The sequence below is a fragment of the Zalophus californianus genome, chromosome 2 (genome assembly GCF_009762305.2).
Source record: "Zalophus californianus isolate mZalCal1 chromosome 2, mZalCal1.pri.v2, whole genome shotgun sequence".
Lineage (NCBI taxonomy): Eukaryota > Metazoa > Chordata > Mammalia > Carnivora > Otariidae > Zalophus > Zalophus californianus.
Window position 1 is genome coordinate 52,744,192 of NC_045596.1, and position 20,395 is coordinate 52,764,586.

At 37.0% G+C, this 20,395-nt stretch overlaps 1 long non-coding RNA gene across 2 annotated transcripts in view; it reads left to right on the forward strand.

The window, feature by feature from the left end:
• LOC113924829 overlaps positions 1 to 20,395 on the forward strand; it is a 118,820-nt gene that overhangs the window by 88,906 nt on the left and 9,519 nt on the right. For both annotated transcript variants that reach the window (XR_003520819.2, XR_003520820.2), the window contains exons 2-5: positions 608 to 750; positions 2,087 to 2,262; positions 4,990 to 5,250; positions 15,419 to 15,486. This is a non-coding gene — a long non-coding RNA (uncharacterized LOC113924829). The remainder of the gene's footprint in view (positions 1 to 607; positions 751 to 2,086; positions 2,263 to 4,989; positions 5,251 to 15,418; positions 15,487 to 20,395) is intronic.

A 20,395-nucleotide genomic window follows, 5' to 3' on the forward strand; every position in this document is an offset into this window, starting at 1 on the left:
TTTATTTTATTTTTCAGTTTGACCTTTGGTGTGAAACCAGAATTATTTCTGAAAAACAAAATAATGCAATTAGCTTAAAGTTCTAACTTTTGTTCTGCTGTGTGTGTGTGTGTGTGTGTGTGTGTGCGCGCACTCACGCACATGTGTGTACTTCCTTGATCCATATGTAGTTTGAAGCTTTGAAAGACAGTGGAGGTCTAGAAGTTTAATTTACGTTATTGTTAGAAATTCAATATTTGAAAAATATTAAATTTGAGAAGCAGTGTAAAAAATGTGATAAACCTAGAGCTCTTCTAAGTTCTATCACTAACTGTACAATTTTACAAAAATCATTTGACCTAAATTCACGCCTATAATGTGATTGAAGATGAGCTTTTTGTTTTCCTTCTAGAACTAAAGTTCTATTTGTTGATATAATTACATTCTGTGGCACTGACAATATTTCAGCAGCCTAATGACTTATAGTACATTGTTTCAGGGAATGTAAATCATCAAAAGAATTTTACAAAACCATTTTTGGCAATTTTTACTGCTTATTGAAAATTTCTTGATGGTTGAGTTCATCAAAAGTGACAACTAACAATTAATTGTATTTTTCTCACTACAGATTTCAAGAAAAATACTGACTACAACCAGCATTTAAGACCCCAGGAAATGTCACTGCTTTTTCTTCAGAAGGCATAGAATTTGGATTTACCAAAGCAGTGTGGATTAATATCTTGATATGCACACTTAATGAAATATATGAAGGTATAAAGTCAGCCCACACAATAATAAACAGTTAAATAAATGTTGCACAGTTGAGGCCTTCAACAATACTTTGGATCACTCTTTTTTTTTTTTTTTTTTAAGAATTGAAAAGCACAAAAAAAAAACCACTTAAGCCTATTCAGTGTTATTTCAACTTTATTTCATTTACTAATGTCCTTTGATGGACAATTTGGGAATTTTAAGAAAACAGTTTTACAAATGTTAAAATATAAATAGTGATTTCTCCCAGTACAAGATGATAATACATCATTAGAATTTACACTTTGGTATAAAATTTAATGATTTAACTTTGGTGATATGGGCCAATATGGAACACTGAAGTCAGTGTCCTCTATTTAAAGGTCATTACAGAAAGAACTAAAGATTGTGGATATTTGTTTTCTGGATGGGCTGCAGGCATTTCACAGAGCCCTATGCATTGAAATGGAAATACTGGCTGATATGGAATATTAGTAAAATCCAACTCTACTTTGATTTAGAACCGAGTTTCAAAGACAAAAGGAAATTTGGAAATGATGCTGCAAATAAATTTCTACACAATTTGTCACAGCAAAAAGATAGGAATAACAAGATCTTATAAAATCGAATAACAGCATTATTGTCAGCTGTTAAGTCTGTGGATGAAAGTGCAAAATGACAGATAAAAATAATAAAAAACAAAACCTAAGTAAATCAAGCATTAATTCATGAGTCACGGGTAGTTTCCTTCTTGTGATCTATCACTGTATTGAAAGATAGTGATTTATAAATGTAAAACTCCATTGTTTTTGAAACCCCTTGAGACAATGTTTTTATTTGTTTTGTCTTCTCTGCCCCTCCCCTCTCTTCACACAACATGCACACATGCTCACACACTCACTCACTCACAGAATCTTACAAACCAGGAGGGGTGCAACCAACATATCCATCTCAACACAAATCCTTCATTTCTGCATTGGTATCAGAAATGAAGTTCGACTAAGAACAGAGGAGGAAAATCAAGTTAAAAAAAGAGAGAGAGAGACAAACAACGAATAAGAAATGCAAAGATTACAGATATTAAAAGTAGTTTAGCAAAGTCTATTTCTCTATCCCCTCTTTTAAGCTCTTATAATTTTTTGTTGCTACTATGTTTACTGCTAGAAATAAATATTCTATTACATCTCAATTATATCTCAACAAAGCGGGGATAGAAAGAAATAAAAATTCTAGTTTCCCTTGATCTCTTTATAAAAAATTTGGAAATGCAAATTTTTAAAAATTATTTTTAAGAACTCAATAGTGCTTCGAGAGGAGATGCAGCTCTTATTTTTTGTTGTTGTTCTTTTTTTTTTAGATTTTATTTATTTATTTGATGGAGAGACAGAGCGCAAGCTCGGGGAGCGACGGGCAGAGGGAGAGGGAGAAGCAGGCTTCCCCGCGGAGCAAGGAGCCTGACGCGGGGCTCTATCCCAGGACTCTGGGATCATGACCTGAGTGGAAGGCAGACGCTTAACCGACTGAGCCACCCAGGTGCCCCTGTTCTATTTCTTATAGTAATGATTAAATTCTACGATTGCAAAAGAGCCACAGAAAAAAGCAATAGAGAACTCAAATATATCTCTGGGGTAAATCTATTGTCACCATTTGATGAACATCATTACAGATATTTCTTTATGCATCTGTACATGGGGAAGGATGGCTATATATACATACATGCATGGATAGATGAATGGATGGAAAATAAATAGACTGAAAGATACATGTTAAGATAAGATCATACTTTAAAAGATATTTACGGATCATTAAATGAAAGCACTCATCTTTCTTAGCATGATAGTATTAGGGCTGAGTGTTGTTTTCTAGTCAGTTTTCTTAAATCTGAACCATATGTCCTGAAAACACATGGGGTGCAGAAACTTGGTTTGGGTTGAGGGTAGCTTTCGAAAATTCTAGAGGGGGGGCATATAAATTATATTCCAGAGAACTGCCTAATTCCTGAGGTTAGGCAATGCTATTGCCCCGCCAGTCTTTTGTGCTATTTTTTCCCTAGAGGCTATTGAATATATATATTAAGGCTTATTCCATTCCATCAGGGTGTGTTTCAGTCTCATGAGATTCTGCTCACTTTCCCTGTTCTTTTACATGCCTGAAAAGTGACATGCTCAGTAGCCATTCATTCTGGTACCTTAGTATGGTACTATTAGTATGCAGCACTGTCTAAGCTCAATGTTTTTGCCCCACATTTTCCACAGAATCTATTCATGACTCACCCATCTCCATCCCAATCAACTTTGAGATGGGAAGGCATTGGTAAGAATTCTTAAGATTGATTCCATTCACCTTCTTATATCAGTGCTGTTTGGCTGGAGAGGTCCTGACCAAGAGTCTTGTTTCTTTCCTTAATAGTTGCATTTTTTCCCCTTGACAGTTCATTTATTTTCTTCTTATTTATTTGATGTTGGTACATACACATATAAGAAAATTTTAATATATTTTTGTTTATTTCATTGTGTACAAGGAAAGGCAACATCTACAATTCTGTTCTTTTCTGTCTCACTCACCCTAGGTCTAGCTTTTAATATATTATGTTTGCAGGCATGCAAGTGTGTTCACACACACAGACACACACACACCCTAATAGAAGATATATATAGGTTAGAGCTATGAAGTACACTACTTTCTAAATCCTATTTCAGGCATTTATTAGATTAAAATTTCATTTTGTTCAAAAGGAAAAATGCCCAACATTATAATTTATGCTTCCTCACCCTTTTATGAACTTGCGTTGTACATCATTTCAGCCAGATGTTGGCAAGGTAATCATAATCTGAGCATGCTTCACAAACGTGAACATTATTTCTGAAGTATTGTGAATTCTTCCCTAATCCAGATCCTCTATCCCAGCTCCAAGAAAAACACATAGCAAACCTTGGAGCATTCATTAACTAAATGTTATTCAACGAGTTATTTTTTTAAACCTACAGTTTCCTTATTATAAATAATTGTTGGATTCACCAAGTAAGCAGAGAACAATGAAAGTCTATACAACATAATATTAAAATTAAATTAAAATCCCATAATGAGTGACAGCTGAAGGATAATAGTGGATTATATTACACAAAGGCTGGCAGCAGTCTAGAAATCATTTTTCAGTTTTAACATTTAAATGAATAGCAAGAGCTACATGTGCCTTATACCTATAACTATCATATTGACATCATTAATCCACGTCAAACATGTTGGCATTATAAATCCAAGGCTGGCATGCCACTGACATTCAGTCTGGGGAACTTTGGAAGGGTGCAGGGAGTCCGGAAGGGTAGAGTGTTTGGGTGTCCTGAGCCCTATTTCTGGAGGGATGATGGAAGGGCTGAGGCACCCGGGAGGGGGACGGGGGGCGGGGGGAAGCAGCCTGCGTGTAGTATGAGATCGCTGCTGCAAGGGTCTCTGTGCGTCTGAGCAGGTGAATGTGAGTGTGGTTTGTGTGGCATGTCACGTGTTCCCAAACGTGCACTTGCGGCGGTGGGGGCTGTGCATGGGAGTGAGGGCTGTGCACGGGAGTGAGCTTGCGCGGATCTGACTTTGTGCCCCTCTGCCCACGCTGGGTTCATTTTCTCTGCTGCGGGTGGGAGTGTGGAGTCTCCTTGCGCACGTGATGGGCCCGTGTTGTGGGAGTGTGCACCCAAACTTTAACTCACGTTTGGCGGCTTGGGGGGGCGGGGGAGAATCTCGCAGGGTGCGCCAGGATTCCCGCGCGCTCAGTGGTAGGCCTCTGTAGGCAGCCAGGCCGCAGCGCACCCAGAGGCGCGCACTCGTGACCCCTGGCAGTCTCCGCGGCTGCTCCTGAGCCTGGCCCTGGGAATTCTAACACCGGCTGCTCCCTGCCTCACTGGGTGAGGCCACAGGTGCGCCCCCTCTCCAGGCCTCGGTTTCCCAACTCCTCCAAAGAGAACGGCTCTGGGCGGAGAAGCATTTGAGCCGGAGGGTTCAGAGACTTGGCGGAAAGCGCTGTGGCTGTTGGGGGCCAGGGTAGCAAGCCCAATCAGCCTGGGAAGGAATGCAGCCCACTGCTCTTGCACTGAGAAAGGGGTTTTTATGCAGGATCAGATGGGTGTGTCAGGTCAGGGTAAGCATGCTGGAACCAATTTTAGAGAGGAGGAACAAACCTAGGAGCAGTAATATGCCCAAACTTCTGCCCAGGACGATGGCGGCGCCACTCCCCTCGTTGTAAGCTGCCCTTGCTCTCTCCCATCCCAGGAGCTCCCCCGGCACGCACTGCAAGATGGTCCAGATGCTTTCAGCCAAGAAGACTAACGAGGCCCCAGTGCTCTTCCCCTCTGTTGACTTGCTGGCCTGCACAGGCACGCGGATTTCAGGGCTATCTTGAGCAGCAGAGGCTGTGGCGTTGGAGGCCACTTGGTCTGCTGCACACTCCACCGCCTCCTGTCAACAACTTCTTCAAGTCCGGGAGCCCATAAGACTACTATCCATCCAAGACCCCCACCACGTCCAGCAAGGGTAAGTCTGGCTTGGCCAATGTGGCTGCCAGTGGGTGTGGAGAGATCCAGGCTGCCTGGCATCACCACCACACACATTTGTAGGAATACTCCGAAGAACTTGGGGGAACTTACTTCAGAGTTCAGTTTTTCTCTAGTTGTTTGGGACTGGCTTGTTATTCTGAAGTGATGCCTATGTAGGAAGCGTCTAATTTAAATTCAATAGGCCTATTTTGGAGAAATGTGTATATAGACAGTTCAGATTCCGTAATTTTTGCTTCTTTATGTTTCTGAAAAAAAAACTTGTCAAACACATTTTGGGTTAAAACCTCTATATTATATTGTTACTGTTGCTTGATTGAATTGATTTTTATTTTTTCCTTCTTCTCCATCTTTTTTTTTTTCCCCCTAAAATACAATGGTCAAATACTTGTCTCTCTGGAGACTGTGATGTATCTGATGTTGTGTACCCTATGTTTTTTACATCAAAATACTAGTGCCCTTCTAATGGTAAGTAAGCACATAGAACATTAATACATGTCTACCACTAGTTAAATAGGCTGCAGAAACACTGCCTGCTGAAATCCATACTTGAATATTCACAACCTAATTAGCATATTAAAAAGTTAGAGCAGGACTGCATTTAACACAAAAAGAAAAATTTAACTTTGTTAAACCTGATAGTTACTAATTTTTTTTAGACTAGCTGATTTTGCACATTGTGGAGCTTATCATCAGGAATGTTTACTTTGTTGTTTTAGAGAAGTGATCATGAAGGGATTCTGCGAGGACAGGTAAGGTCCTGGTGAAGAGTAAAGAAGTGTTAGCTAAGCAAATGCAGGCTGAGATAAGAATTGTATTGGCAGTCAAAATATTTAACCAGCTGTCTACCCAACAACATTGGCACTGACCAGTCAGAGGATATCCATGCTGTGAAACTAGGCTTGTACCCTAGAGCTGGATCTAAGAAGTCCTTCTGGCCTGGATTAACCCTTCTTCCTTTATCATGGGGCATTTTGGAGTCCCAGAGAAGGTATCAAGGTAGCCCAGGCAGTGGAGAGTGAGAATCTCAGGAGCTCAGGAGATGGATGTTTGGCAATCAGCATAGAAGTATTTAAATATTTTAACAAATGTGCCAGTGTGTTATCTGAATGTCAACTCTGCATAAGAATGACCTGCCCTAAAGGACAAATCAGAGAAAAGGAACAGAAAACAGGGAAGATATGTTGTCTTTTTTATTAAATTAAACAGCTGAGCTTTTTTTGTCTTGTGAAAGTTTACTAAGACATTCCACTGTTGAGGCAGATGCAGAGGACATGGGCAATCGTTACATTTGGCTGATGGTGTAACACAATCTTTTCGGATTCTGTCAAGGTGTCACTCCCTGAGAGTCTTTCTTCTCAAAATTGATAACTGAAGACTAAGCAGATTACATTTATCTGGAATACAAAGTTAGAATTCTTAATTTGTGTTCCTCCGGAAGCTAATGCTGAGACAGATTTCAGCCCTAGTAATTTTGCGGGAGAAGTACAGGTAATCCTGCAGGAAGAGTGACGAAGTCAAACAGGAAGAGAAGATAGTTAATGTGTGTGTTATGAAGTCAGTTACCACAATAAGAAACTTCATTTTAATTCGGTTTAACTCCTGACTCAGAATTCTCTGTGAAGGGCTGAGGGCTCTGTGCTGTTTATTTATAGACTAGTTTCTGGGGGGTTATTGATTGAGGGCTGTCTCAGGGAGAAAGAAATGGTGTTGATTCACTGGCACTTACCTGTCTCCTGTGAGTAGAGGCAAATCCTCCTTCCAGTGTTCTGGGCTGTAAAAAACATGCTTGGATCCAGAAACACAGAAACTAGCACCTGGAAAGGTCAGAGGCATATGGGTGGCTGCTGCCAGTTTCTGTTTCTTTTGAGTTATCACTTAGGCTGACCTAGGATGTCCTCAGCTCTGTCCCAGTGGAAAAAATAGACAATACAGCTGCTTTAATCAGATTACTATACAAAATGTGCTTTGTCCTACCATAGTGTAGTGACCCAGGTTCAAACAAGAAACTCAAGATCATGGGAAAATGTTTAGTGTAGGTTATAATTAATTTGGAAAGTTCTTCCAAACCTATTCTCCTACCCCAAGCTTTGTGCTCTGGTCAACATGCCCGAGAATGTGAATAGAAAGGGAAATCCTTGGTGGTCTATGCATGGAGTTGGAATGGTGAGGAATCACTGCAGGGTGGACATGATATTTGTGTGAATGAAGAATGCTAACTTGCAATAGTAACGTATAAGTAGTGGATTGGTAAGCTATGAAGTATGTTTTCTCCCCTGGAATATGATGTTTGAATGATTATCTGGCACTATGGTCTTGGAAGGTATAATAATTCTGGATGAGACACCCAAACGGGTTAATGGATTTTCCACCAATCCAGAATGTGTTTGCTTGAACTAAATTTTATTTTGAATGGAAAAATAAAGGTGAAAGATTCATAATCCAGAAACTGGAAATAATACTTAAAAACCAAAGATAAAAAGACAGCCCACTATAAAAGTAGATAAGACTTGTATATCTTCTCTTCAAAGATAGCTCAATGATCAAAAAATATTAATATGTGGAATTAGCATACAGGGCATTGCAAACTAAAATCACAATAAGGTATTACTAGTGTACCAAAATAAAGGGTTGGCATTAAAATTAATCACAATATCAAGTATGGCTGAAGATGTACAGAGATAGAAATTTTCATGCATTGGGTGACAAAAATATCTTGGTTTGCCTAATAAAATCCTGGCTAAAGTTAATTGTCCAAGCATACCTTTTTTAAAGGACCTTTTTTCATTTTCAGAAGTATATTAGTTTGAAAATAAATTTTATGGACAAATTATGTGAACTGTAGATTAGAGTGGAAATTGGTACACTTTTTTTTAATTTTTGATTTTTTTATTATTATGTTATGTTAATCACCATACATTACATCATTAGTTTTTTAAATTTTTTTATTATGTTAATCACCATACATTACATCATTAGTTTTTAACATAGTGTTCCATGATTCATTGTTTGTGCATAATACCCAGTGCTCCATGCAGAACGTGCCCTCTTTAATACCCATCACCAGGCGAACCCATCTCCCCACCCCCCTCCCCTCTAGAACCCTCAGTTTGTTTTTCAGAGTCCATCGTCTTTCATGGTTCGTCTCCTCGTCCAATTTCCCCCCCTTCATTCTTCCCCTCCTGCTATCTTCTTCTTTTTTCTTTTTTAACATATAATGTATTATGTGTTTCAGAGGTACAGGTCTGTGATTCAACAGTCTTGCACAATTCACAGCGCTCACCATAGCACATACCCTCCCCAATGTCTATCACTCAGCCACCCCATCCCTCCCACCCCCCCCACCACTCCAGCAACCCTCAGTTTGTTTCCTGAGATTAAGAATTCCTCATATCAGTGAGGTCATATGATACATGTCTTTCTCTGATCGACTTATTTCGCTCAGCATAACACCCTCCAATTCTATCCACATCATTGCAAATGGCAAGATTTCATTCCTTTTGATGGCTGCATAATAGTACAACCACTTTTGAAAAGCTTTTCATATTCTGTTATATTGCAGACTATGCATAGCTTACCTTTCTCTTCCTTGCCTTTCCCTTTCTTTTCCTTCCCTTCCTTTCTCTTCTTGAAATTTCTTTTTGAAAGCCATTAAGTGAGTCCATGGACAGTAGCTTGCTGCAAAAGAGAGGAGTCTGTGTCCTAAAGTGGGGTTTAAGATCCCATGTGGGATGGGGGAGCATCTGGGAGCGTCTGCCATGGGATGTTAAAGCCTGAAGAATGTAAGAAACTTTCCATTTGTGTGTTGTGCTAGTATAGGGTATTGGAACCTGAATGGAGGTCATTTAGATAGGGAGGAGAGTTATCACTGATGGAAGTAGACTGGTTACATTAAAGAGGTTTAATTATTAAAAAAGCCATTGGATATTATTATTCCTGTAGTACAGATGGAAGAAAGAACTCTCAGAAAGGTGAAGTTATTTGTATGTGATTTTTCAGCTAAGAGGTTGTAGAACTGGGTATAAAATTAAGTTGTAAGATCCAAGTTCAATAATCTTTTTAACTATAACATGGTTTCTAGTGCAGTGCTTGACACATAGTGAGCGTTCAATGAGTTATTAAGTTAAAGCATAATATACGTTCAATGAGTTATTAAGTTAAAGCATAATATACGGATGGAGTTTCTTCTGTGCTCCAGCAGTGCTCTGCTTATTAATTCATTTCTGTAACTGTGGCATTCTACTGTAAATGAGTATATATGTTTGCCTTTCCTACTGCACTGAGTTCTTTGGGGACAAGGACAACATCTTATTCATCTTTGTATTACTATTGCCTAGCATGATGTCATAAAATAAGTGTGCAATAATAGTAGCTGAATTAATAAATAATCTACTTGGAAAACCAGTGCTGATGTGCATGGAGATAAGTCAAGAAGAAATAATTGCTTTAGCTTCATGGTGCTTACTATAAGTGTATAAGTATATGGCTACTCAAAAAGTCTTTTATTCTCTGTAGAAGCACTCTCAATTAATTCCCCTCTCAAGGCTTGTTATAGAGATTTGAGATTTAAACTTTATAAAGAAGGTGATGCTCTCCTACCAATATGGCGACAAATCCTCTTCTAGCAATTAAAATCCTATAATTGCTTTGTTTCCTAAATTCTGTAATTAAAAATTCAACTTATTATCATTTGGAGAAAGGAGCAAAAATGAATATGGAATTATATTTTAAAATAGATATTTTTTCTTGTTGCAAATGGGCTCAGATTGCTAGTTCAGCTTTAAGATCAAACAATGGTATACGAATGCCTAATGGTATTAGAATAAATCTTACAACTTCTCTTTGGTATCATGTTTATCAAATGACTGTTTTAATTTCCCTAGATTAATTTCCTTTTCCTTTGTTCTTCGTATTTATATAGAATCTACCTGAAATGAATATTGAGGTAGGGGGTGCAGAAATCAAAGCAAAGAGATATGCTCTATGAAATTTAGATCAATATAATTTAATAGCAAAAAACTTTGTACCCAAATAATAAGAGATATTATAATTGATTTAAATGTTCCCTCAGGCCCTCAAAGAATCAATAAAAATATGTAAAAACATAATTATAAGCGTATGGAGACTAGTGACAGTGTTGATCAATACGACATTTATATTGTATTACCTATTAGCACAAAATTACCACAAGTTAAAATAAAAAGGACATCACTAAATAGTAACAAAATGCTTTTAAATTAGAGATAAAGCTTGAAAGTTTCTTAAAATTGTTCATATCCCACCAGATTAACAATTTAAAGGCTTTAATTTATACAAAAAGAGAAAATTTTTAATGCAAAAATGCTCATTTCAATGAGCACAATCTTCTCAAGTTCAAAATTTTGTCTCTTTTTATATATAAATGAGGACTTCTCAATTTATTCCAGATGTTTCCGAACGATTCACTTGAAATTTCCATCGGACCCTTGGTTTGGGCTCAGGTCATGATCTCATGGTTGTGGGATCAAACCCTGCGTGGGCCCGTGCTCAGTGTGGAGGCTGCTTCAGATTCTTTCTCCTACTCTCTGCCCTTCCCCACTAGCGCTCGCTCTCTCTCTCTCTCTCTAAAATAAATACATAAAATCTTTAAAAATAAATAAACATAACATGCTGCTATAAACAACTATAAAACTGGACAAAATATTTTTCTTTTTTTTTTGCATTGGACAACATTAGACAGCATAGGACTTTGGTCCTTGAGAAAAGAGAAACATATGAGGTGAGCTCTACATTTATCCAGGCTCTTTGAATAGGGGCATATTTGAAACCATAGCACAAGAAGTGAAGCTTGAAAGTAGTGGTTTGGGCGCCTGGGTGACTCAGTTGGTTAAGCCACTGCCTTTGGCTCAGGTCATGATCCCGGAGTCCTGGGATCGAGTCCCGCATCGGGCTCCCGGCTTGGCGGGGAGCCTGCTTCTCCCTCTGACCCTCTCCCCTCTCATGCTGTTTCTCTCTCTCAAATAAATAAATAAATAAAATCTTAAAAAAAAAAAGTAGTGGTCTTGCTCGGTGGGGGAAACAAGGGTTGGAGTTCATACTGCTAAAGCTTTGGAATTTTAAAATGAATATGAAATAAAATATTTTCAGATTAAAACAAGGTTTGGGATATATCTCTAATAGAACTGCCTTGGGCACCTGAGTGGCTCAGTTGCTTAAGCAACTGCCTTTGGCTCAGGTCATGATCCTGGAGTCCCGGGACTGAGTCCGAGGATCGAGTCCCACATTGGGCCTGAGTCTGTTTCTCTCCCTGACCCTCCCTCCTCTCATGTGCTCTCTCTCTCTCTCATTCTCTATCAAATAAATAAATAAAATCTTAAAAAAAAGAAATGCCTTATAAGACATGTTCATGTAAGTTAATCACGCTCGTGGGAAATGTTATCATAAGAAAACTTGGATCTATTTGAATGGTGAATACTGAATGAGTAAATATATGGGGAATGTAACAGATTCCACCCCTCATTTCTTAATTCATTCAAAATAAAATTGATTACTTAGAGTAAAAATAATCACATTGCATTGTGGGGTGTATAGGACATGTACAATTAAATGTACACGAGTACCAAGGACTGAGAGAGCTAAATGGGGACATGCTGTTGCAGGGTTCTTACACTATATGTAATGATATAATAGCAAGTCAAGGTACACAATGATAAATAAGGTACACACACTGTACTCACTGGGGAACCACTAAAACACAAAATAACAAAGTATAGCTGACCAGTCAATAAAGGAGATAAAATTCAATATTAACCATATTTAATGAATCCAAAGAAAGGTAAGATGAGAAGAAAGCATGAAAAAGAACAAAGTGACAAATAGAAAACAATTTTACCAAGATTATAGAATTAAATCCTACCATATTGGTAATCTTATTAAATTTAAATGATTAACCACTTCAACTGAAAAGCAGAGAATTTCCGAATGGATACAAAAGCAAGACCCAGGGACACCTGGGTGGCTCCGTTGGTTAAGCGGCTGCCTTCAGATCAGGTCAGGATCCCAGGGTCCTGGGATCGAGTCCCACGTTGGGCTCCTTGCTCAGCAGGGAGCCTACTTCTCCCTCTCTCTCCCTCTGCTTGTGCTCTCTCTGTCAAATAAATAAAATCTTAAAAAAAAATCAAGACCCAGCTGTATGTTGTTATAAGGTATTCACTTTAATCATAAAAGCACAGACATGTTGTGATAGAAATGATAAAAAAAGATGTATCAAGAAAATAATAGTCATCAGGAAGTTGGGGTGGCTATATTAATATCTGATAAAGTAGACTTTAATTTGATAAAGTAGTTCCCAGAAGCAAACATAAATATATTAAAAGATTAAAGTTAAATTCAACAGAGAGGTGTAAACGAGTCTGCCTCTACTACTGAGCCTCAAAATTAATAAAAGAAAGAACAACAAGGGACAAGAAAGAAGAGTATGAAATTGAACTATGAAAATTTATCAAAAAAGAAAAGAAAGAGAAGATTGAAGATCACACATATGCCTAGGAATGTTTAGAATTCAAGAAAAAAAAGTGTCTGTTGATGTGAGCTTTTAAAGAAGGCTTTGCTGGAGCTCCAGTGGTGCAATCGGTTAGCGCGCGGTACTTAGACTAGAAGGCTTTGCCATCACAGTGGAAACAAGGGAATACATGGCCACTTAGTGGCTATCATGTCTTCATATTCTGAGATGGAAAGTAGTGAAAAGGAAGCTGGGTGGACAAGGAGAAGTTGAGTTAGACAATACTGAGGCTAAAATAGAATATATCAGTGCACACAGAAATATCAATATTTAGAGTTTTTCCTTTATATTAGAGACTGATATTTGACTTCAAACGTAGGAACTGGGAAATCATTTAGATATGTCAGAAGATTATTTATTCTTTACCAAGTGAATTTAGTAGATCTGTGGCAGTCAGAATTAAGAGTATTTATTGATATTTAAAATACAATAAATGTTCATTAAGTAGATATAGCACAGATATACATTACATTTGCCAGAATTAGAAATCAACAATATAAACCACCTTAAATTTTCTTTAAAGTTAGGCATTGTGAAAATATGCAAAACTAATATAACAGCTGTAAACAAAAATTTTTCACCACCATCCTTAAGTATTAAGTAATTACTGTAGACTGAACGAGGGGTGTAGGCTTCTGGGCCTACAAACAAATTCATGTTGAACCTTAATCCCTAATATGATGGTATTTGAAGATGGGGTCTTTGGGAGGTGCTTAGGTCATGAGGGAGGAGTTCTTGTGAATACGATTTGATTTGTGCCTTTATAAAAGATTCCTGAGGGTTCCCTAACCCCTTCCACTTAGCCAGGAGACGATGAGACAGCTTATGTGAACCAGGAAGAGGACTTCACCTGACAGTGAATCTGGTAGCACCTTGATCTTGGACTTCTAGCCTCCAGAACTATGAAAAATGAATTTCTATTGCTTACAAGCTATCCAGTTTATGGAACCTTGTGAGAGCAGCCCAAACAGACTAAGACAAATATTCACTGAGTTTTAAAACATCAGAAAACATTCAATTTCCAATAACTAAATACCTAAAATAAATAAAGCAAAACAACAAAACAAAAAATAGTAGCAATTTACAGCCATGCCACACAATAAGGAGTTGTCTATTGTCATTTAGATTAATCAGAGAAGAATATACATAGTGAAGCACTTCTGGAAAACTGAAAGGAAAGCGAAATATCTGTTATAAAAGAATGTCATTAGAAAACATGGTTACATGGAATTGCTATAATACTGTTTGGACCGATTTTATCCTCTCACCATTTATATGTTGAAGCCCCACTTCCAATGTGACAGTGTTTGGAGGTGGGGCTTTTGGATATAATTAGGTTTTGATGAATTCATGAGGTGGGTTCCCCGTGAGAGAATTAGTGTTCTTTGAAGTAGAGGAAGAGACACCGGAGCTGCTCCCTCCTCTTTATCTCCCTCTCTCCCTCCAGGGAGAAGGTAGCTGGCAAGCCAGAAGAGAACTCTCCTCAGGAACCAAATCAGCCAACACCTGGCCCTTGAACTTCCTACCCTCAAGAAATGTGTGAAAATAAATTTCTTTTTTTAAGCTACCCAGCCTGTCATATTTGTTCTATCAGGCTGCGCTAAGATATATAAGTACTTATTTTTTTCTTTTATTGTTTTTATCAGTCAATAGAAATCAAAATAGAAAAGAGTAAAACATAAAAATACAAATTTTAAGAACCCACAAGTTAAAGAAAAACTTACAATCCCATTACCTTGACATATTCTTCATTAGAATGTTGATTTATGTGCTCTCTTTATGGGTTTTGAATATATATGTGTATATATCCATGTATATACATTTATATATGGATATTTGTAAAATATTAAATTATTTTGAATTTCAAACTTAAATAACTGGCATCTTTGAGAAAGCTGAAGTTCTGAATTATATCCCTCCATATAAACCACTTCTTAAAATGTTTATCAGTGTTTCCAAGCCACTTAATCACGTATTACATTAAAAATTTTGTGATAGCTATTTACCACCTATACCCGTATTTAATTAATAATCACCTTTGATTTTACTTGCGTTTAAAGAATACAACTAAATATTTTTTTTAAAGATTTTATTTATTTATTTATGAGAGACAGAGAGAGAGGCAGAGGGAGAAGCAGACTCCCAAGGAGCAGAGAGCCCGATGTGGGACTCGATCCCAGGACTCTGGGATCATGACCTGAGCCGAAGGCAGACGCCCAACCATCTGAGCCAACCAGGCGCCCCGCAACTAAATAGGTTTTAAAGAATATTTCCTATTATTAAAATAAAGTCAACATTCTCATAACTAAAAAAATAACCATAAAAGACCTCAACTATTATTTTTTTAAATTAAATAAAATGAATAAAAGCTTAAAAAATAATATTCAGTCATTTAGAACTCCCTGGAATTATCTAGAGATAGATCCATCATTTAATATGTAACATGTTTGGATTAATGTAGCCTCCCTAGTTAATTATTCTGTAACTCTCAAAGATTACTTTCTCCAGAATAAATTAATTGTGCATCTTACGTGTTTCAGTATTATTCCACCACTTTATCACCAGGAACCTTTGTAATAACTTGTTCGTGTTCTGTCTTCTGTGACAGCCTGCAAGTACCAGGACAGTATCATGAGTCTCTGGGCTGCTGTTCTAGTCTCAGTATTAGGCATAAAGGTAAGCACTTAAAAAACATTTGTTAGAATAAATGACCGAAGAATGAATCTGTGTATAAAATGTTTCCTAAATTATTTTGCTTCTGTTGTTGGTTTATATACATTATTTATAAGGTGTTTTATTATAGGTGAGTTACCAGTCCACAGGCCCATATTTTTGGAACACCTGAACTTTAGTAATTAAAAAAAAAAAAAAAGGTTAAACTTGAAACCCAAATAGCCACTTGTGGCTTCTGAAATGTGCATGCATGCATGTGTTCATGTGTATAAGAGAGAATGAGAGTGTGTGTACATGTTAGCATATATGTTTTTTTTACATAAATTATACTAGGGAAAAAATAAACCTCTTTGTTCTTGCCTTCATGTAGAAATTGGTAAAAGTAAAAGAAAATCTGAAGATTGAAAATTGCTAGTTTCTCTGTCAGCAAAAGGTGCAGATGTTGCTTAATCAGAGACATTAACTATGAGTGAGGTTTGGGGCTGAGCTGGGGATGGAGAGCATAATAAAGGAGGGAATCTGAATTTTGTTTGCTTTGGGTGGAGAATGGAGGAAGCAAGAAACTCAGGGATGAGAGTTGTAAGCTTCTGGGCAAAGGGGTGTTGGGAGGTGGGAGCAGGGAAGAAGTTGGGAGCTGGATAAAGGCTCTAGACACATATATTTGGCCATTTTTAGTGTTTTGTTCTTGTGTTTGTTGCCATGCTTAATTTTAATCATGGAAATCAAATCAAGTTACATGTTTTAACTTAAGAAAAAGAAGAAGAAAGACAGCTGTAGAAAGACTGAGGAGCTCTTTCTCCTTGGCAGGAGCAAAAACTCCAAATCAAAAATATCTGTATTAACTAGAGGCCTTTACAAATTCATGAAAATGTTGAGAAGGACTTCCTATTTGAAGGAGATCGATAGATATAACCAATTTTGTTTAAATTTCGAACAGAGTAACATTGGCTAACATCTGAGTCACATTTCATTGACTCATTCAATGTATCTCATGAATCAATATGAACCATCACTGTTAATTTCCTTCAATTTAACAGACATTTAGATTTATTAAACATCTTCTAATCTTTTGTTCATCTAGTCATTTAACATTTTTTAGAGACTAATATGGGTAAATGCTATGGAGTATGAACGATTTAATCAGATTTTTTCTGATAATGAACATACATTATAAAAGAGAATATTCCGTAGTCCTATCAAATGATAATATAAGGCAGCAAGAGTTAAGGGGTATGAAAGGGGACAAATAAAGTATAATGGATTTTCAGGGGAGACGGAAATTTATTTTTTTTTCGTTTGTAAAAAAAAAGACTTATAGAAAAAATAGAAATTTCATTGGACACTAGGTAATAAGTATTTGATCACATGACAATGGGGAATACATTCTATTCAGAGTAAAAAGGTACAAAAGAACAGATATAGGAAAATGCTGGGGACTGTGGGGAACATTGAGTTCTTATGTGTTGTAGTTCATGAAGAGAAATAGGTGAATAAATTATAAGGCTTGAAGAGAGGTTTCAGAAACCATGACTGTGAGTCCTAAGAGTCCTGACCTTGTCTAAGAGGGATTTTTTGCAGTTTTGGGGGGGGATTGAGAGGGGAAGTTTCTGGAATCCTATTTCAGCAGTATAAATCTTTTAACTGTGTGCTGAATATTTTGTAGAAGACTGGGAAACCATTGCTTAACTCACTTGAATGAAGGGGATTGTTGAGAAATGGCTTTGGTGTGGGTGTATGTCAGAAAGATTTCAGAAATAGCATGTACAGAACAAGGCAACGCTCAGTCTTCCCCATCTGTTAATGCCACCAACACGCTTATGATTGTGGAAGGTGAATTATAGGAGTCATTCCAGATATCATCCTTTCCTTTATTCTGCATAATTAATCCCATAATAGATCCTTAATCTCTCTACTGCTTTCCATCTCTGACAATACCACCTGGCTTCCTTGCTGTTTTTCCTGATTTCTCTCTTGATCCCTCACAGCTCATCTCCACAAAACAGCCAGAGAGAACTTTTAAAAAACTTAATTTAAATCATATAATTCTCCAGAGTAAATATATCAGTGACTTGCTATTATCCTAAGAATAAAATTCTAATTCCTTACTGTGGAGTGCAAGGTTCAGCATGATCTGGTCCGTGTAGTTCTACAACTCATTATACTCTATCCATACTGGCTTTTTTTTAATGTTCTGGAACATTCCAAGCTTTTTCCTATTTCTAAGACTTTGCATTTGTCTTTCTGGCTGAAATGCAACTTTTTTTTTTTTTTTTTTAATCTTTGTTGCACAGCAGTCTTGGGATCATCCTTTCATTGCCAGTTCACAGTAGCCTCACCACCCCTAACATTTTATTCTCTATTGTATTGACTTAAAAGAAATCTTTCTGGCAGTGGTCACAACTCTCTCTTCTACATCATGATTTTTTCCTTCTTAGTAATACAGCAGTCGACATTTATCTTGTTCATGTGTTTGTTTACTTGTTTATTCTTCTTCCCAGGTATAGCTCCCTTATTTTGTCCTTATCTATATCCAAGGGCCTAGAAAATTGCCTGGCACAGAGGAATTGTTCACTAAGTATTTTAAAAATTAGTGGATAAATAATTGCAATAAAACAGAAAGTGATTAAAAACTTCTATAATATTACTGAGTGACTAGGAGAATAGTAATATCTTTGATAGTACTGCAGAAATGGTGAAAGAAAGGTTATGAAGAAGGGAAAATAGTATACTAACTGTGAAATGAACAGGCTAACACAACTGATTTTAGCATGTAAGTTTTAGAAGTACATGGTACTGTACAATAGTGTGTATTTCCCATTTGGGAGTTTATAGCTCTGGGTATGTAGCTAACTGTGGAGAGGCAATTAAGTAGGTGTCCCCAGTTACAGTTTTGGTTCCTTTGGCCCACTAGGTCCTAGGCTCCCAGAGTGCCCTGATCAAGAGTGGTCTCATGGCCTGTAAGAGAATTTACCTTCTAGATTTGAAGTGTATATATCAGGGGCTAAGCAGAAAACAGGTGACACACTCAAAGAGGTTATGTAAGGGACTACAGGAAAGTGTAGGCATGGTTAATAAAAATCAATATGCAGTGGTAAAACACAGTGGGTACTTGTTATGATGCATAAGCTTAGAGGGATAACAGGGGACAGATTTGCCTGAATGCAGCTAACATGTTGTTCAGTAGGGAGGATGCTAACAGAATAAAAACCTGCACTTCATTCCTCTACTGTCCATGATAAACTGTTCATACTGTTCGTTGGCCAACCCAACTAGAAACCAGAGGACAAGAGAACCTGTTGCTTTATTATATGAAATCCTACCTCCTAAAGGAAGGGAAGAGTTAATTGACATGAAGTTCCAGCATTTTGTCCTTATCTATATCCACAGAATTTAGAAGAATGCCTGGGACATAGTTATTCCTCATTAAGTGTTTTAGAATTGAGATGAATGGTTGCAAATAGGATGTAATCAAACAAAGGAAACATTTAAACCTACTACAAGATATCCTGTCATAGTAACTAGAAGAATGGTGATATCTGAGAAAATCTAAGAGACAGATGGAAATTATCTAGCATAATTTCTCTTCCATTGGCTGTACCTAATTCAATAATGTATTCCTGTAGCTACCAGTGGCTACCTGCTATGTGCAAAGCATTTTTCTTAACCCTTTACAACTCAGCAAGCCAGGAAACTGAGGCACATACACACAAAATTGCTTAGGTCTGTTTAAGGTTTCACGAATGCCAACTGTTGGACCTACGACTTGAATTCACATTTTTCCAATTTCAAAGTCAGTCACATTAGCAAAGAAATATTGCCTCCTTGTATTGCATACCAACCATCCCTTTCTCTCTGATGTCATGAATTTCCCAAATTATCTTATCACTCTCATTCTCCCTTTCTTCTACAAAAATGAAAGATTTAGATGAGGTAATTTCTAAGATTCATGCCAATTCTGGGATTCTTTTATCTACATCAGTTGTTAAGTATTTGTGTAATGTTATAATATAAGAAAATGAATCAAGTTTTGAAGGCAAAGCATGCAAAATGCTAAGGGAATGGAAAAGCAGTAATTGCTCCATGGTAAAACATGGATTCTTAAAGAAATATTCAGGAAGGAGACACCAAAAGATAAGTCAATAATACCTTTACTTCAGTGAAAATGATTACATTACAGTGTGGATAACATGTTCATTCTGAGTTGAAACTGCTTTTTCACTAGGTGATTTAGCACCTATGTAATGAAGCTACCTAATTAATAATGAAATAGATATTACCAAGCTTGAATCTCTTGAACTCTGCCCTTTAATTATATTGGTTTTCTGAGGTTGGTGTCATGTGACACCAGAAAGTCTATCAAAGGGACTCAAAGCCAATGAATATTTGAGAGATCCTAAAAAATAGGATTATTTCTATTTTTACATGCACATTAATGTGAGTTATGAAAAGATTTCAGAATTGAACTAGAATTAAGAGAGTCCTGTGTTTGGAGGTGAGGTCTGCTGTGTCTAGCCCAGTATTGCAGGACACTTTATTTAACCCTCTGAGCAAACTTCATTAAGTTTTTGTGAGGATAAGCTTATATAGATTATGTAAAGTGTTTAGTATCGTGCTTGGCTTATAGAAAACCTTAATAAGTATTGCCTACTATTGTTATTATTAATACAGGACAGAAAATATCACAGTCATTGTAATGTATAAATCCTTATCATTTTGTGGGAATTCTTACCAATTAAGTCATTTTGCAATGAATCTGAACTCATTTAAGCAACTGAGTAACATCACATATTTAAGGGCTTTAATTTGCTTGAATACAATTAAATGATCACTCTTGTGCTTTTTTTATCTTTATACTACCTCCTCTTTCATAGTATTAAAACAAATAACAAAACCTTACTTTTTTAGAGTTCTT